The sequence below is a fragment of the Callithrix jacchus genome, chromosome 11 (assembly GCF_049354715.1).
Source record: "Callithrix jacchus isolate 240 chromosome 11, calJac240_pri, whole genome shotgun sequence".
In the NCBI taxonomy this organism is placed as follows: domain Eukaryota; kingdom Metazoa; phylum Chordata; class Mammalia; order Primates; family Cebidae; genus Callithrix; species Callithrix jacchus.
Genome location: NC_133512.1, coordinates 64,206,483 through 64,224,891, shown reverse-complemented (window position 1 = coordinate 64,224,891; position 18,409 = coordinate 64,206,483). Strand labels below are relative to the sequence as shown.

The following is an 18,409-nucleotide window of genomic DNA, read 5'->3' as shown; positions in this document are numbered from 1 at the left end:
GAATTATATGTAATTAAAAATGTGCAAACTGATATGTTAAAAAATTAAGTTTTTAACTTTACGCACAAACACACAAGTTTCTGTTTCCAGATGCAATAGGTTCTTACTAGATTAGTGGATTTACTTCTGGAAATTGTCACATAAACACTCTCACTCTCTCTCGCTCTCTCTCTTTCTCTCTCTCTCTCTCTCTCTCTCTCTCTCTCTGTGTGTGTGTGTGTGTGTGTGTGTGTGTGTGTATGCGTGGTAAACTTATGTATACATAGTGTTGTATAGTTTATAGGTATACAATTTATTTAAATAGTTCTACATAACAAACATCTATATAGTTTCTAAACTTTGCAAAGTTTTATTTCTTTTAGGTACATCCATTTCTAGGCTTTTAGATAATTTAGTGTCAATCTGCATAATAAAGTATATGTCACTTTCTTCTGTGGAAATTTATATTGTTTGTTTAAATACTTAATGATTATCTCTTAGGCTTATCAATAAAGCAATTCAATAATTGAAAAAAAAGTGTTCAGTTCTTTACCGTTGACCTGTGTATATGCCATATCTAGCTATTTAGGGACTAGAGTTTAATATTTTAGTATCTGATAAAAATAAAAACCAGATGCAGTATTTAGAAGTTCTCTGAATTTTTTGTTATTTTCCTGTGAAGTTTTTGTAGTCTTTTAAAAATAGTAATTGTATTTGGATAATTTTATATTGATAAATTACTATAGTGAGAATCACTATTTTTATGTTGTAGACTCTTCCTAATGAAGAACTTTTTTTATCCTTTGGAATGTTATTATTGTATCCTATCTTTTTTACATAAAACTGGACAACTTTATGTTAAATTAATTAACAAGCATTCTAAATCTTTGTTTTTCCTAATATTCAACGTATTTTTCTACATTTTACATGCTGATTGAATCTTGTTTGATTTCTATTAAACAAATTGAGTCTTGTTTTGATTTCTATTTGTGTACTAGGCACTCTATTATTAAGTGTTTTCTGCAATATTTTTTATCTTTTCTTTATGTTGCTTCCAATGTGGTATTTATTTATGGATTAGCTTTTTAAAAAATTTTTATTAAAAGTGTTATGTGTTACATTGTCTAATTATGCTCTTGTTTTGCCATACCATACATGATTTCTTGTGTTTTACTTTGACCATTGTTTCCTAAAGGTGATTTTTGCTATTAAAGTCCTTTAATTTTTCTTTAATTTTTATACATTATTTTAAAAATAGGCCGGGTGTGGTGGCTCACACTGATAATGCCAGTACTTTGGGAGGTCAAGGCGGGTGCATAACTAGGTTAGGAGTTAAAGACCAGCCTGACCAACACAAGGAAACCCCTGTCTCCACTAAAAATACAAACATTAGCTGGACATGGTGGCAGGTGTCTGTAATCCCAACTACTAGGGAGCCTGAGGCAGGAAAATCACTTGAATCCAGGAAACAGAGGTTGCAGTAAGCAAAGATCACACCACTGCACTCCAGCCTGAGTGACAGAGTTAGACTCTGTCTCAAAAATGATAATAATTATTATTATTTTAGTTATCTCTTTGGCAATTTTATTTGTAGTAATTTTATGTTAATTCCATTGTGTCAAAAAGGGGTCCAGTTTCTGCTTTCTGCACATGGCTACCCAGTTTTCCCAACACCATTTATTAAACAGGAAATCCTTTCCCCATTGCTTGTTTTTGTCAGGTTTATCAAAGAATGTATGGTTGTAGATATGTTGTGTTGCCTCCAATGACTTGGTTTTGTTCCATTGGTCTATATCTCTGTTTTGGTACCAGTACCATGCTGTTTTGATTACTGTATCCTTGTAGTATAGTTTGAAATCCAGTAGTGTGATGCCCCCCACTGTGTTCTTTTTACTTAGAATTGACTTGGCTATGCGGGCTCTCTTTTGGTTCCATATGAAGTTTAAGGTAGTTTTTTCCAGTTCTGTGAAGAAAGTCAATGGTAGCTTGATGGGGATAGTGTTGATTCTGTAAATTACTTTGGGCAGTATAGCCATTTTCAGAATATTAATCCTTCCTAACCATGAACATGGAATGTTTCTCCATCTGTTTGTGTCCTCTCTTATTTCGTTGAGCAGTGGTTTGTAGTTTTCCTTGAAGAGGTCTAATACATTCCTTGTGAGTTGTATTCCTAGGTATTTTATTCTTTTTGTAGCATTTGTGAATGGCAGTTCGTTCTTGATTTGGCTCTCTTTTAGTCTGTTATTGGTGTATAGGAATGCTTGTGATTTTTGCACATAGATTTTATATCCTGAGACTTTGCTGAAGTTGCTTACATTAAAATTAACTCCAGATGGATTAAAGACTTAAACATAAGACCTGACACCATAAAAACCGTAGGAGGAAATCTAGGCAAAACCATTCAGGACATAGGAGTAGGCAAGGACTTCATGACCAAAACACCAAAAGCATTGGCAACAAAAGCCAAAATAGACAAATGGGACCTAATCAAACTCCACAGCTTCTGCACGGCAAAAGAAACAGTCACTAGAGTGAATTGGCAACCAACAGAATGGGAAAAAATTTTTGCAGTTTACCCATCTGACAAAGGGCTGATATCCAGAATTTACAAAGAACCCAAACAGATTTACAGGAAAAAAACAAACAAGCCCATTCAAAAATGGGCAAAGGATATGAACAGACACTTTACAAAAGAAGACATACATGAAGTCAACAAACATATCAAAAAATGCTCATCGTCACTGGTCATCAGAAAGATGCAAATCAAAACCACATTGAGATACTATCTCACACCAGTTAGAATGGCGAACATTAAGAAATCTGGAGACAACAGATGCTGGAGAGGATGTGGAGAAATAGCAACACTTTTACACTGTTGGTGGGAGGGTAAATTAGTTCAACCATTGTGGAAGACAGTGTGGCGATTCCTCAAGGCCTTAGAAATAGAAATTCCATTTGACCCAGCAATCCCATTACTGGGTATATATCCAAAGGACTATAAATTGTTCTACTATAAAGACACATGCACACAAATGTTCATTGCAGCACTGTTTACAATAGCAAAGACCTGGAACCAACCCAAATGCCCATCGATGATAGACTGAATTGGGAAAATGTGGCACATATACACCATGGAATATTATGCAGCAATTAAAAATGATGGGTTCGTGTCATTTGAAGGGACATGGAGGAATCTGGAGAACATCATTCTCAGCAAACTGACACGAGAACAGAAAATGAAATACCACATATTCTGACTCATAGGTGGGTGATGAAAAATGAGAAGACATGGACACAGGGAAGGGAGTACTAAACACTGGGGTCTATTGGCAGGTATAGGAGAGGGACAGTGGTGGTGGGGGGAGCTGGAGAGGGATAGCCTGGGGAGAAATGCCAAATGTGGGTGAAGGGGAGGAAGGCAGCAAAACACACTGCCATGTATGTACCTATGCAACTGTCTTGCCTGTTCTGCACATGTACCCCAAAACATAAAATGCAATTAAAAATAAAATAAATAAATAAAGAGACTGTCCCTTCAAAAAAAAATTCCATTGTGGTTTTAAAAATTTAATCAAATTGAATTTCTCTGCCAGTATTTCTAAAAGATTCATTTTGGAAGGGGCTAAGTCATTTCCAAGATAATGAAATTTATTTTTTTTAGACGGTTGTTTATTGCTTCCGGTTCAGTCACTGCCTCTTCCCATTCACTGCCTGGTCCTCGTTGACAAAATGCAGCTCTCCTAAATATTGCTTATCTATATAATTGATAACCAACCAAGTCCTGGAAAGGTCCCCCTGCCATCCCAGGGACATACTTTCAGCGCATGTAAACAAAATTGTATTGGTTTGCAACTTTGCTTGTGCCCTCATCTTTAAGAAATGTAAGCTGCTGCTCAGTGTAGCCTTGGGCCAGCTTAATGCACTTTCTTGCCTACCTCTTTGACTATCACTGCATTTGGAATTTCTTCCTATCTACTTTTGATATGAGGTTTCAGATTTCTCTATAAGGCTTATCAAAAATGGAATTTACATTTTTATTTCTCATTCCTTCTCAATTTTGCAGTAAATCTCAAAAAGAGATAAGAAAAAATACAAACAAGTTTACTCTGATAAAACCAGGAGTTAAAAAATATACTTTTATTATTTTACAAATAGCCACATGGGATATTACTAAAATTAGATTATTTAAGTATTTGACTTAATACTTTTTTCTTCAAATTTGGAAGATAACAGATACGTCATTATATTTGGCATTATGGGAAAGAATTAGTAAAAGTCAGAGGACAAGAAGGAAAACTAGAAATAATTTCACACAGATTTATTATGTTTATATGCCTCCTTTATCAATTTAAAAATGGTAGTTTTAACACATTCATTAATTTGTGAAAGATAAACTACAATAGATAGTCCATATTTACTAAAAATTATGTTTCAGTTTACTGGTCAAAATTATAGAAGATGGTGGTGTATTATATATATCTTAATGTACAAAATAACTCAAACATAAAAGAATATTCATCTTTTATTCTTTTCATAGTAATCTAATAACAATCTTTTATTAGTTTTAGAAAAATTAAAATTTACATTTTAAATAAAATGTCAGTGTACTGGTGTTCCTATAAATTTGATGAATAGTCCAAGAGATCTATTTTCCAAAATATAATTAATTATTTTGAAGTTAAGTATTCCAAAAATATAAAAACATGGTTTTAAAAAAGATGTGGGCTTGGCACAGTGGCTTTCACCTCTAATCCCAGTACCTTGGAAGACCAAGGCAAGTGGCCAGGGCCTTCCAGCCTGGCTCTCATGGTGAAAGCCTGTCTCCACTAAAAATACAAAAATTCGCCAGGTGTGGTGGCATGCCCCTGTAATCCAAGCTACTCAGGAAGCTGAGGCAGAGAATTGCTTAAACCTGGAAGGCCAAGGTAGCAGTGAGCTGAGTTCCCCACTGCACTTCAGCCTGGGAGACAAAGAGATTCTGTCTCAAATGATAAATAAATAAATAAATAAATAGAAATGAAACAGACATGTAAATCTTTAGCATGATACCATTGGTAAAAACTCACATTTTATTTCCATATGGTCTTGGGTTTTTGTTTTTGTTTTTTATTTAGTATTGTTTCACTGCAAGTGTTTGACAATATTGTTTTATAGCTATTAGCAAGATGTACATGTACAACTCATGTAAGGGATTACTATTATCATTACAATGAAACTACAATAAATCTTACAGAAAATACTGAAGAGTGATAAATATGAAAGACATTCATCATTAAAAGTCACAGTATTTCTGCATTTTGCAAAATACTTATTAGACAACATCAAAGAGAATTCTATGTGAAGAACCTCATAAAGATTACATTTTCAAAGTATGTATCTTCTGCAACTATAAAAAATATAGTAGTATATAGAAAGAAAATTGAAAAAACATATTTAGGACTGGGGACAGAAGATGGCCGAATAGGAACAGCTCTGGAGTGCAGTTCACAGAAAGAACAGTGCAGAGGGTAAGTGATCCTTGCATATTCAATTGAGTTTTCACTGCCCACAGACCAGGAGATTCCCAACTAAAAAGCACCATGAGTTTTCAGCACAGCTGTTTCAGCTAGTGCCAAGGGTTGGCATGCAGAAACTCACACAAATCTGGGCAGCCATTTCAACTGGTGCCTGGAATGCCTGGGAGACCAAGCTGCCCATTCAACTGAAAGGGAAGGGGCTGAGACAGGAAGCCAGGTGATCTCACTCTGTGGATACCACCCACACAAAACAAGCAATCTGAAATGCTCTGGATTTAGAGTTTCCCAGCAAGCACAGCTGAACCTGGGACAGTACACCTCAGTGGGGAGAAGGGCCTCTGCCCCTACTGAGGCAGTCTGCCAATACCAAGGCAGTTCACACAGCAGGTGGGCAGAGCCTGTGGCAGCTCAGCAACATCTCTGCTGGCAGACTGTGACTAGACTGTCTCCATGCAAGGCAGGGCATCTATGAAAAAAGGCAGCAGCATGACAGAAACTTGTAAATAAAGCCGACATTCCCAGGACAGAGCACTTGGGAAAAGAGGTGGTTATGAGTTCCTCAGCAGACTTAAAGGTACCTGCCCAGCAGCTCTGCATGTAACAATGGAGCTCCCAGCACAGCAGTTGAGCTCCTATAAGGGACAGACTCTCTCCTCAAGCAACACCCTGACCCCCATATACCCAATGAGACACCTCATAAAGAAGAGCTCAGGCTGACATCTGGTGTGTGCCCTTCTGGGACAAAGATAAGAGAAGAAACCAGCAGCAACCCTTACAGTTCTGCAGCCCTCATGGTTTATACCCAGGCAAGCAGAATCTGGAGTGGACCTCCAGCAGTCCTGCAGCAGAGGGGCCTGACTGTTAGATGGAAAACTAAGAAACAGAAATAGCTTCAACATCAACAAAAAAGACATCCACTCAAAGACCCCATATGAAAGTCACCAACTACAAAGACCACAGGTAGATAAAGCCATGAAGATGGGAACAAACCAGTGCATAAGGGATGAAAATACCAAAACCCAGAATGCCTCTCCTCCTCCAAGGGATCACAATTCCTCACCAGCTAGGGATCAAATTAGATGGAGAATGAATCTGATGAATTGATAGAAACAGGCTTCAGAAGGTGGGTAATAAAAACCTTCTCATAGCTAAAAGAACATATACTAAACCACTGCAAAGAGACTAAGAAGCTTGAAAATAGGTTAGACAAAATGCTAACTAGAATAAACAGCTTAGAGAAGAATATTAACGACTTGATGGAGCTGAGAAACACAGCATGAGAACTTCACGAAGCATACACAAGTTACAATAGCTGAATTGACCAGGCAGAAGAAAGGATATCAGAGATTGGAGATCAATTCCATAAAACAAAATAAGAAGGCAAGAACAGAGAAAAATAGAGTGAAAAGTAATGAACAAAACCTCCAACAAATATGGGACTATGTGAAAAGACCTAATCTATGTTTGATGGGTGTACATGAACATGACAGAGAGAATGAATCCGAGCTAAAAAACACTCTTCAGGATATTATCCAGGAGAACTTGTCCCCCTAGCAAGCCAGGCCACCATTCAAGTCCAGAAAATACAAAGAACACCACAAAGATACTCCTCAAGAAGAGCAACCTCAAGGCACATAATCATCAGATTCACCAGGGTTGAAATGAAGGAAAAAATGGTAAGAGCAGCCAGAGAGAAAGGTTGGGTCACCCACAACAGGAAGCCCATCAGACTCACAGTGGATCTCTCAGCAGAAACCCTACAAGCCAGAAGAGAGTGGGGGCCAAAATTCAACATACTTAAAGAAAAGAACTTTAAACCTAGAATTTTACATCCAGCCAAACCAACCTTCATAAGCGAAGGAGAAATAAAATCCTTTAAAGACAAGCAATTGCTGAGAGATTTCATCACCACCAGGCCTGCCTTACAAGAGGTCATGAAAGAAGCACTAAACAAGGAAAGGAACAACTGGTACCACCCACTCCAAAAATGTACCAAATGATAAAGACCACTAACACAATGAAGAAAATGCATCAACTAATGGAAAAAATATCCAGCTAGCATCAAAATGGCAGGATGACATTCACATATAACAATATTAACCTTAAATATAAAGGGGCAAAATGCACCAATCAAAAGACACAGACTGGCAAATTGGATAAAATGTCAAGACTCATCAGTGAGCTGTATTCAGGAAACCCATCTCATGTGCAAGGACACACATAGGCACAAAATAAAGGGATGGAGGAAGATTTATCAAGCAAATGGAGAATTAAGAAAAGCAGGAGTGGCTATCCTATTCTCTAATAAAATGGACTTTAAACCAACAAAGATGAAAAGAGACAAAGAAGAGCATTACATAATGGTAAAAGGATCAATGCATCAAGAAGAGCTAACAATCCCAAATATATGCACACCCAATACAGAAGACCCTGGGTACATAAAGCAAGTTCTTAACAACCTACAAAAAGACTTAGACTCCCACACAACAATAGTGGGAGACTTTAACGCTCCACTGTCAATATTAGACAGATCAATGAGGCAGAAAATTAACAAGGATATTCAGTACTTGAACTCAGATCTGGACCAAGTGGACCTAATAGACATCTACAGAAGTCTCCACCCAAATCCACAGAATATACATTCTTGTCAGCACCGCATTTCACCTACTCTAAAACTGAACATATAATTGGAGGTAAATTACTCCTCTGCAAATGTAAAAGAAAAGAAATCATAACAGTCTCTCAGACTACAGGGCAATCAAATTAGAATTCAGGATTAAGAAACTAATTCAGAACCACACAGCTTCATGGAAACTGAACAACTGGCTCCTGAATGTCAACTGGATAAACAATGAGATGAAGGCAGAAATAAAGATGTTCTTTGAAACCAACGAGAATGAAGACACAATATACCAGAATCTCTGTAACACATTTAAAGCAGTGTCTAGAGGGAAATTTATAGCAACAAATGTCCATGTGAGAATCAAGGAAAGATATAAAATTGACACCCTATCATCAAAATTGAAAGAGCTAGAGGAGCAAGATCAAAAAAACTCAAAAGCTAGCAGAAGACAAGAAATAACTAAGATCAGAGCAGAACTGAAGGAGATAGAGACACAAAAAAAACTTCGAAAAATCAAAAAATCCAGGAGCTGGTTTGTTGAAAACATCAACAAAATAGACCACTAGCCAGATTAATAAAAAAGAAAATGGAGAAAAATCAAATAGATGCAATAAAAAATGATAAAGGGGATATCACCACCAATTCCACAGAAATACAATCTACCATGAGGGATTACTACAAACAACTCTATTCACATAAACCAGCAAACCTGGAAGAAATTGATAAATGCCTGGACACTTGCACCCTCCCAAGCCTAAACCAGGAAGAAGTTGAAACTTTTTACAGACCAATAACAAGGGCTGAAGTTGAGGCAGCAATTAATAGCCTACCCACCAAAAAAAGCCCAGGTCACAGCTGAATTCTACCAGATGTACAAAGAGGAGCTGGTACCACTCCTTCCGAAACTATTCCAAACAATCCAGAAAGAGGGAATTCTTCCCAATTCATTTTATGAGACCAACATCATCCTAATACCAAAGCCTGGCAGAGACTCGACAACAAGAGAAAACTTCATGCCAATATCCATGATGAACATAGATGCAAAAATCTTCAAAAAAATACTGGCAAACCGATTGCAACAGCACATCAAAAAGCTTATCCATCACGATCAAGTAGGCTTTATCCAGAGAATGCAAGGCTGTTTCAACATATGCAAATCTATAAACGTAATCCACCACATAAACAGAACCAAAGACAAAAACCACATGATTATCTCCATAGATGCAGAGAAGGCCTTTGACAAAATTCAACAGCCCTTTATGCTAAAAACTCTCAATAAACTAGATATCAAAGGAATAATAAAATAATAAAAGCTATTTATGACAAACCTACAATCAATAATATACTAAATGAGCAAAATGAGAAAAAATAGAAGTATTCTCTTTGAAATCTGGCACTAGACAAGGATGCCCTCTTTCACCACTCCTATTCAATATAGTATCAGAAATTCTAGCCACAGCAGTTAGGTAAGGGAAAAAAAAGAGTATTCAGTTATGAAAGGAGGAAGTCAAATTGTCTCTATTTGCAGACTACATGATTATATATTTAGAAGACCCTATCCTCTCAGCTCAAAATCTACTTAAACTGATAAGCAACTTCAGCAATGTCTCAGGATACAAAATCAATGTGCAGAAATCACAAGCATTTCTATACACCAATTACAGACTTAAAGAGAGCCAAATCAAGAATGAACTGCCATTCACAATTGCTACAAAGAGAAGAAAATACCTAGGAATACAACTAACAAAGAATGTAAATGACCTCTTCAAGGAGATCTACAAACCACTGTTCAAGGAAATAAGAGAGGACACAAACAGATGGAGAAACATTTCATGCTCATGGTTGGGAAGAATCAATATTGTGAAAATGGCCATACTGCCCAAAGTAGTTTATAGATTCAATGCTATCCCCATCAAGCTACCAATGATCTTCTTCACAGAAGTGGAAAAAACCACTTTAAACTTCATATGGAACCAAAAGAGAGCCCACATAGCCAAAACAATCCTAAGCAAAAAGAACAAAGCCAGAGGCATCACACTATCTGACTTCAAACTATCCTACAAGGCTACAGTAATCAAAACAGCATGGTACTGGTACCAAAACAGAGATATAGACCAATGGAACAGAATGGAGGCCTTGGAGGCAACGCCACACATCTACATCCATCTGATCTTTGACAAGCCTCACAAAAACAAGCAATGGGGAAAGGATTCCCTGTTTGATAAATGATGTTGGGAAAACTAGCTAGCCATTTGCAGAAAGTGAAAACTGGACCCATTCCTTACACCTAACACTAAAATTAACTCCAGATGAGTTAATTTACGCTATTGGTAGGAATGTAAACTAGTTCAGCCATTGTGGAATACAGTGTGGCACTTCCTCAAGGACCTAGAAATAGAAATTCCATTTGACCCAGCAAACCCATTACTGTGTATATATCCAAAGAATTATAAATCATTCTATTATAAGGACACATGTGCATGAATGTTCATTGTGGCACTGTTTACCATAGCAAAGACTTGGAAGCAAGCCAAATGCCCATTGATGATAGACTAGACAGGGAAAATGTGCCACATATACACCATTGAATACTATGCAGCCATAAAAAATAATGAGTTTATGTCCTTTTTAGGGATGTGGATATATCTGCAAACCATCATTCTCAGCAAACTGACATAAAAACAGAAAATCAAACAACACAGGTTCTCATTCATAGGTGGGTGTTGAACAATGAGAACACATGGACACAGGGAGGGGAGCATCACACACTGGGGTCTGTTGGGGGGGCAAAGGGAGGGACAGTAGGTGTGTGGAGAGATTTGGGAGGGATAACATGGGGAGAATTGCCAGATGTAGGGGACAGAGGGATGGAGGCAGCAACCACATTGCAGTATGTGTATCTATGCAACAATTCTGCAAGATCTGCACCTGTACCCTAGAACCTAAAGTATAAAAAAATTTTTTTAACATATTTCTCTAGCATAAATTTTGTTATGAATTATAATAATATTTTTAGCATACTACTTATAGGAATATTCCATCTGTCAATACTTTATCTTAAATTTAAAACATTGAAATACAAGGGCACATTATTTTGACTACAGTTCTTATAATATATTGGGCATGTACTAATTTAGAAAATTGGAAAAAAATGTGAACTTTAGAATTTAGTCAGCAAATATGTTTAACAAATTTTCATAATAAATGTTTAATATATTTTGTAATGTATGAAATTGAAAACCTTTATTTAGAAAAATGTATTTTCTTCACAACACTGTACCTTATCGTTTGTTTATATTCAAGACACATATATCTGTCATCTAAAATATATGAGGCCCCATGATACCAGGGAGAATTGGATGACAAAACAAATATCTCATATTTTGGTAAACAATAAAATATGGTGTTAATAATTACTACTTTGAATGTTCTTTTCAAACAATATATCATTCACCTGCAGTGAATTGCACTCATCTTAAATATATATCTTAATGCATTTCTACCTGTATTTACATCCATGATATTATCTTCCAAATTAGGATGTAGAATTTCTTCAGCATCAGAGAAAGAACCCTCCTCCTTATCCTGTAACAATCAGTGTCATACACATGTAACTTCTTTTTTTAATTTTTTTATTGCATTTTAGGTTTTGGGGTACATGTGCAGAACATGCAAGATAGTTGCATAGGTACACATATGGCAGTGTGTTTTGCTGCCTTCCTCCCCTTCACCCATATTTGGCATTTCTCCCCAGGCTATCCCTCCCCAGCTCCCCTCCCTGCTGTCCCTCCCCTATTCCCCCCAATAAACCCCAGTGTGTAGTACTCCCTTCCCTGTGTCCATGTGTTCTCATTTTTCATCACCTGCCTATGAGTGAGAATATGTGGTATTTCATTTTCTGTTCTTGTGTCAGTTTGCTGAGAATGATGTTCTCCAGATTCATCCATGTCCCTACAAAGGACACGAACTCATCATTTTTGATTGCCGCATAATATTCACGTGTAACTTCTATTTTGTTCTCTGTCAATCACAAATTAATTTTCCATGATTGTAAACTTGCAGCCACTCTTGCCAATACACTTGATGAAAGTATAGTGAAGGTATATGAGGGTCCTCTGTCTTAGTTACCATCCATTACAAAACAAGTCCCACATTGCTATCTCTTGCATCATCACAGCTCACTCTGGGAACTGGTGTTACCTCAGTCTCTTTAGCTTTTGTTGAATGAAACAGGAGACTTGTACACTTACAAGTCTCCATGACAAACCCTTCAGGTACTTTCAAGAAATTTGTTTTGTTATTATCCTCTGATACTTCCTCTTCATGTTCTTTTTCTAGTTTGAGCTTATACACTAAACAGAACTTTTTTTGTGACTGTATTAGTCTTTAGAGGGAGATGTAGTAAGTATTTGTGGCTAGTCTGTCATGTTTATTGGAAAATTGACATTATTGTTAAACATTATCAATTATGTTCATTAAGGTATGATTAACATACAGTAAAATGTAACCTTATTACAATATTCTGAATTTTTACACTCTCATGCTGCTGTGAAACAGCAATGTATAGAACATTCTTAACCTCAAGTTATATTTTGCACCAACTTAAACATACCCCAACTCCCATTCCTTGGCAACCTCTTATTAATTTATATATTTACTTTATTTAGAATGTCATATAAATGTAATCACAGTCCTATGGTTTGCCAATTTTAAATGAGAACATTTGGAATGTTTCCAACACAAAGAAATGATAAATGTTTGAGAATTATTTAATTCTTGTTGCTTTTCCTCTGAGAGTAATGTGTCCTTATTCTGCTACCAGTTTTATGATTTCCTCTTTATTTTGGGGTTTTTATAAACTTGCATACAATGCATGTAGGTGTTTTCTATTTTTTTATTGTTTGTTTATTGCTATTTGTCCTTCTTGGGAATCTGTATATTTTGCACATATAATGTTATTGCTCACTGGTATTTCTGAACAACTGTTGGCCATTCCATTTTTAAAATTTTTTATTTTAGAAGCTTTTATTTGTATTTTCTTAATTTGAGAGATGACACTGTATGTTTTTATCATATACAACATGATATTTTAAAGTATATATACATTGTGGATGATTAAATCTAGTTAATTAACAAATCAATTACTTTATATAATAATCATTTTTGTGATAACATTCAACATCCACTGTCTTTATATTTTTCAAGAATATATCATCATTAACCATAGTCATCTTGCCATAAAAAAGCTTTTTTTTTTTTTTTTTTTTTTTTTTTTCAGATTTCCTGGCATGTTTGTGTGACAGTTCTTGGAGCAAAAGTTCACAATGTGAGTCTCCACACACTGTTCTGTTCATACAAGTGAGAGGTACAAGTTAGTCTTGCCTCCTATCTACTATTTTTCCTGCAACTTCCAAGAATTTTTTTCTAAATGACATGCCAGGATGAGTGATGTTACGAAAATGGCAGAGTAGAAGCAATCTGGTTTTATTCTCTTCCGTAGAAAACTAAAAACAAATTCTCAGCACCAATGTTATCACCAGCAATATCCCAGAACTCTACTGTGAAGGTGTGACAATTTCTGGGGCCAGAGAAAAATGATAAAACTCTGAGGAAATAGTAAGAAAATTAGACTTCTATATTCATGACACCCCTCTCACAATCCAACCTTTCCCATGAATGTAGAATTTCTCCTGGACTCAGTTTCTACACTGCCAAAAAAGAGTGGGGCAATATTTTCAAAGTGCTGAAAGAAACTGTCATCCAAAAATATAGTATTCAGCAAAACTATCCTACAATTATGAAGAAGACATAGTCTCTCTCAGATGAACAAAATTTGAGAGAATTTATCACCAGACCCATCTTACAAGATATACCAAAAATAGTTTTTCAATCTAAAAGAAACTGACATTAACATGCAAAAGGAAAATATTTGAAAGTATAAAACTCAATGGTAAAAGTAGATACATGGACAAACTCAGAATACACTAGTATTGTAATAGTGATATGCAATTCATTTGTAACTATTGTAGGAAGACTAAAAGATAAATCTATGAAAATCAGTAATAGCTATGGCAACCTGTAAAGAAGAATGAAACTAGACTCTTATTGCTCATTGTATACAAATATCAAATAAAATGGATTAACAAATTAAATGTAAGATTTAAATATTTTGAAACTACCAGAAGAAAACACTAGATAAACACTTTGGGACATTGGATCATGAAAATATTTGGGTATGACCTTGACCACAGGCAACAAAGGCAAAAATTAACAATGGGATTACATCTATCTAAAACTTCCACACAGCAAAGTAGACAATCAAGAGAGTAAAGAGACAACCAACAGAAAGGGAGAAAATATTTGTAAAGTATTCATCTGATAAGGCATTAATGACCAGAACATATATGAAACTCAAACAATTCAATAGCAGAAGAGCAAACAAATAATATTTTAAAAGTTTGCCAAGGACATGTATAGATACTTCTCAAAAAAAAAAGACATACAAATTGCTAACAGGTATATTTTTAAATGTTCGACATTACGAAAATGCAAATCAAAATGACAATGAGGTATTATCTTTTCTTATTTAGAATGCCTATTATTAAAAATACCAAAAAAAAAAAAAAAAAAAAAACACAGATGCTGGCTAGAATGAAGAGAATAGGGAGCTCTTATACAGTGTTAGTGGGGATGTAAATTAGCATAACCACTATGGAAAATAGCATAGCTATTTCTCAAAAAGTTAGACATATAAATAATGAGAAGTAGTGCTAGAAGAAAAGTTGTGACCAAATCATTTAGGATCTTTGTTTCACAGAGAAATTACATGACTTTGCTATTTATTAAAATTGTTTGGAACAAACAGTCGAGGTTTTTTCTATACATAGAAAATGCTGCTTTGCATCACATCATCCTACTAACTTGATTTCAGCTGATCAAAACACAAATTAACAGCAACCTCCACAGGTAGCTACTTATTGACAGGTCTCTTGACTTTGATATGGCTTGACCTGAGGGATCTGTTTACTCTAAATTGTAAATCTTTCTCTTTGACATTTCTAATGTTAATATTCAGATAGAGAAAAAAAAAGTCAGACCACACTGTGGGTGAAGCATGGATGATATAGAGAAGATTGTGAGCAGAACCAATGAGATGCAAAAGAATTTAAGAAACATAATCTATATGGTCGAAGGAAAAGGAGATCAAATCAGAAGAAAGTGATTGGAAAGCCAGGAACAAGTGAGAGATAAAATGAGAAGGTATGGTATAAACCCTAGAGTGGAGGAAAACAGATACTTTTTCTGATGTGATAATTATGTGTTACTTTGAGTCAACATAACTACAACTGGTGTATCAGTGCTACTATTGATATCCTGTACTCCATTAAATTTCCATCTGGGCTGGCAGCACAACCCCTGAGATTTTGCAGTTTCTTTTCCTATTAAAGCAAATTTTATTATGAGTGGCACCAAACTTTCTTTTTACTGCATCACATGATAGAGAATGGAAAGCCAAATACCATACTCACTTTTCCAGTCTCACAGCCAGTGATAACAACAAAGCTTTGTTTTAATCTCTGAATTATAAGTGGAAATATGCTGCAAGGGCTTCTGGATATGTTTTTTTGTAGTAGAGATGAAAATAGAAGAATGCATCTGGTAAACTTTTCCTACCTACTTTATGCCATTGAGACATAATTTTTGGCACTACAGTGGCCATCTTGCGCTCATAGACCTGTAAGCCAATATGCTACGAATTGTGGAGCTGAAATGCAGATGAAAGCTGACTCTTTAATATTGGTGAGCTACTGAAACAATCCAGAAATTTCTGCACTTTACTTTTTTATAAAAATTATAGTGTTGAAAAATATTATTCAAATCCAAATTCTAAATTCAGTAACATGTACTTCTAAAAAGAGTTTGAAATATAAACATTTTCAAATAAATATAAACTGAGACATTGTGTTACCAGTAAATTGTACTACAAAAAAAAAAGCTAATTTTTTTTTCAGAATGAAGGGAAGTGATAATGGATAGATTCAAATCCAAAGAGAGGTTGAGAGTACTGGAAATGGTGAATAATTGGATACATATAAATCTGTGTGTAATTCGTAGCAATATTTCTTTAAAAGGCAAGATACTGTTTAAATAAAGAATAATAACATGGTAAGCCAGAGTTTATGAAATAAAAAAATAAAAGTTATAGCTAAAATAAAAAGAATAGGGGTTAGGTAAATGAAATTATATAACTTTATAACATTTAAATGGGAAATATGAAATATGAAGTAATAAAATATTTCATTTAAATAAACTTTGATAATTCATGAATGCAAATCTAAGATCCAAAACTACCAATCAATGTAATTAACTCTCTCAAAATTATCTCTAGTTGTATAGACTGGAAACAAAAAATTATATTTTAAAAGATATTAAAATATTTAAGCTACTGAAGAAAAAACATTTTACAATATGTCTAAAACCTGTAATTTGAAAACACAAAATATTTCTGAGAGGAATTTAGGAACGCTAAATAAATTATGATGTATACTACATTCATAAATAGAAAAAAATTGTTATTAATGTAAATTTCCCCCAATTGATCTATAGATTAATTAAAACATCAAAGAAGCTTTTTTTGTACACACTGACACACTAATTATATCATTTATATGGAAACCAAAGAACCTAGAAAGTCCAAACAGTATTTAAAAAGAAAATTTAATTGAATAATTCACACTATCATCTTTGAAGACTACTATAAACATATAGTAATCAGGAGACTGCAGCATGTTATAAGTATGGACACACAAGTAAATGACACAGAATACTTTAGGACTAGATTGATATACATATGGAAACGAATTTTTCAAGAAAGGTGCCAAGACAATTCAATGGAGAAAGAATTGTTTTTCCACCAAATGTTCCTGAAATGAGACATCTGTATGTAAAATGTGAACACTACCTATGTAATATTATAATTCAAAATTCAAAATGAATATAATCCAAAAATATAAAAGTTAAAACCATAAAAAATAACGAAGAACAGAGTAAACATCTAACGAACTTGAAGTAGGCAAAGATTTATTGGAGAGAACATGAAAAACACTAACAACAGATGAATTCTTAAGTTGGACTTAGTGATGAAGTATTTTCCTTGGAAAAGCAGTTCACAGTGTAGGATAAGTCTGTTTAAAACATAAATCTGTTAAAGAGCTTCTATCTATGACATATATATAGATTTTAGCAAATAAATCATAAAGAGACAAACTTTTTCCTAAGTGGATAAATGTCTCCAATAGACACTTCACAAAATAAGATATATAGATTGCCAGCAAGGTCAAGGAGAGTGTTTAACACAAAAGAAGAGCATAACACTAAGACTACAATGAGAAACCACTTCATACTCACTAGAATTGCAAAAAAATTAAAAATACTTACACAAGGTATTGGCCAGAATATATAGTATTCAAACTGTCCTACATAATTAAAGAATGACTTTGAAATATTTTTTGGTATTAATCCAAGATGAATAAAAACATGTCCACCAATAATACATACAAATGTTATACATGTTCACCAATTATATATACAAATATTTTTATTTGTAACAGTATACAACTAAAACATCTCAAATGTATATAAACATATTAATAGAAAATAAACTACCACATCAGAAAAAAGGAACACATTTCTGCTACATGCTACAACATGCATGCCTTTCAAACATGATTAGCAAACGAAGCTAGAGACAAAAACTACATACTGTATAATCTCTTCTATATGAAATCCTGAGAGATAAAAAATAGTTACTATGATAGAAATCAGGTTAGTTGTTGCTTGGGGTCAGGGTATGGGTGAGAATTTATTAAAAGGGGAGCATGAAGGAACTTTGTGGAGTGACAGATTTCTTTACTATCTTGATCATGGTAATAGTTTAAAGGTGTTTATAGTTGTCATAACATTAAACTGCACAACTAAAATGTGGGCATATTAATTATGCAAATTATTCCTCAAAGATTTTATCTAAAATATATAATCAGAAATATAATTTTTTAATGATGTTTATACATGTAGTGATGGTTAGGAAATAGGGGTTAGACAGATTGAAGGCTGGTAGATTGATTAAGAGAGCACTGTTGGCTGAGGCGGGTGGATCACGAGGTCAAAAGATCGAGACCATCCTGGTCAACATGGTGAAACCCCGTCTCTACTAAAAATACAAAAATCAGCTGGGCATGGTGGCGTGCGCCTGTAGTCCTAGCTACTCAGAAGGCTGAGGCAGGAGAATTGC

At 34.8% G+C, this 18,409-nt stretch overlaps 1 protein-coding gene across 1 annotated transcript in view; it reads right to left on the bottom strand.

Annotated features, from left to right (window-relative positions):
- Positions 1–18,409, bottom strand: part of LOC118143569 (uncharacterized) — a 434,544-nt gene that overhangs the window by 78,404 nt on the left and 337,731 nt on the right. The window lies entirely within an intron of this gene.